The sequence below is a fragment of the Myotis lucifugus genome, unplaced genomic scaffold, assembly GCF_000147115.1.
Source record: "Myotis lucifugus unplaced genomic scaffold, Myoluc2.0 scaffold_752, whole genome shotgun sequence".
Lineage (NCBI taxonomy): Eukaryota > Metazoa > Chordata > Mammalia > Chiroptera > Vespertilionidae > Myotis > Myotis lucifugus.
In genome coordinates, this window is record NW_005871800.1 from 253753 (window position 1) to 255854 (window position 2102).

The following is a 2102-nucleotide window of genomic DNA, read 5'->3' on the forward strand; positions in this document are numbered from 1 at the left end:
CACCTCCCTTCTCAGAGGAGAGCAGCCACCTGTGTCCATCCTCCCACAGCCCCAGGTGAGGATAGACGGACACAGGAATCTAGGACTGTAATCACTTGTTCCTCTTGGAAGGCGGCCTCCACCTCTTGGAAAGTGTAATCATGCTTGGGGGTGGGTGGGCATGGGCAGGTCAAATACAACAAAGCCTTCCTTCTCTCTTCATTTTTTTAAAATATGTTTTTAAAATTGATTTTAGAGAGAGGGGACGGGAGAGTGATAGAGAGGTAGAAACATCGAGAGAGACAAAAGTGGATGGGCTGCCTCCCACTCTAAATCTAAAAACATCCTGTTATTTCTGCCTGGTTGGTTTCTGTGAGGAGGCTGCTCAGACTGCCATGCCAGCCCCGGCCTACCGTCCACCTGCCTTTGTTTCCCATGGACCCTGCCCGCAACCCAGGCATGTGCCCTGAGCAGGATCCATCCCGAGACCTCTTGGTTCCAGGCCTGATGCTCAACTCCTGAGCCACACCCCAGGGCTCCTTCCCTTTCTCAGTAGCATGTACCTGACTCAGGTTTGCTCAGTTGCTGCAGGTCTCTGACTGTGTTTGAGAGCCTGACAGATGCCAGTTCTGATAGTTTCGGTTGCTTTATTGATGCTTTTGTGGAGGAACAAGAGTTTGGAGCTGCCTACACCACCATTTTGCTTCAGCTCCTTCTGCTCAGTGACTCCTTTTGGACAAACAGAGAATGAGAAGGGAGAAGAGCAACCTCCCAGAAATCTACCAACAACAGAGAAAACAGATGGGGCCCAGCGCCCATCCCAGGCCAGCAGAGGCGGGAGGAGGGACCCAGGCTGAGCAGTGACTCTGGTGTTTGTAAGGAGAGCCTGTGTTTTAGGAAGATGAGATTTTTGTTCCTGGAAGATCCCAGACACACATCCAGAAGGCGTGGCTTTGAGAGGAGTGAGATTGACAGGCAGGCAGACAGGGCAGGGTCCATGGGAAACAAAGGCAGGTGGAGGGTAGGCGGGGCAGACAGGGCAGTCTGAGCAGCCCAACCACAGGGACCAACCAGGCAGACATAACAGAATGTTTCTGGACTCTGAGTGGGAGGCCTGGGAAATGAGGGAGGGCCTGCGACAGTAAGGTGAATGCACACAAGGGAACAGGGATGAGCAGGTCCCTTGTGGGCAAGAACAATGAGGAGCAAATCAGGTGGGCACACGGGTGGACACAGAGCAGGCTGGTGGCACATACACACCCGAGACCACAGGCTTCAGGGGCAGCCCATTAGTGGGCCCCTCCCCGTGCGGGGAGCCTGAATCTGCTTGTAATAAATGCTTTTGCTGACCCTCAATCCCAGGAATGGAAAAAGGTGGGCTTGCTGTTCCGGTTACCAAGATTGGGTAAATCAACTCTGAAAAATATCCTCCACAGGCTTAGAGGTTCTCATGTCAACACTTCAAAGTGGTTCATTTATGTTGTGGATTTTATGTTGATTCAACCAGCAGGGGAACCTGCCAGAGTGTCACAGGGGGACACGGCACAGTTGGTGAAGGCTACATCCTTTCCTTCTCCTTTTTTATACCTTTTTCCTTGACTTCAGAGAGGAGGCAAGTAGAGTGATGGGATCATCAATGATGAGAATCATGGATTGGCTGCCTCCTGCCCTCGCTTCTCTGGGGATGGAGATGGCAACCCGGGCATGTGCCCTGACCAAGGAATCAAACTGTGACCTCCTGGTTCATAGGTCGATGCTCAACCTTCCAGTCACGCCTGCTGGGCTGGAAAAAGACGGGACACTTACGGCCATCACAACCAACAGCAAACTTGTCTCATCTCCAGCACCTGTGAACTCATCCCGTCCAGGTAGCAGGTTTTTAATAATTGTGTGCACTTTGCTCTCCACACGGAGAAGAAACATGTATGAATGTATGTTGTCAATGAAGAAAAGACAACATGTTGATGTAAGACATGTCCAAACATGTAGGGAATGTTACATAAGATTTTATTGGGGCCAAATGGATGACAACTGTGGGGGAGCAAGACCTGCAATGCTCCAGAGAATAACTGTTTAAGCTGCGTTTGTGCATTTGAAGTTGAGGAGGGAAGGTGAGGAGTGAC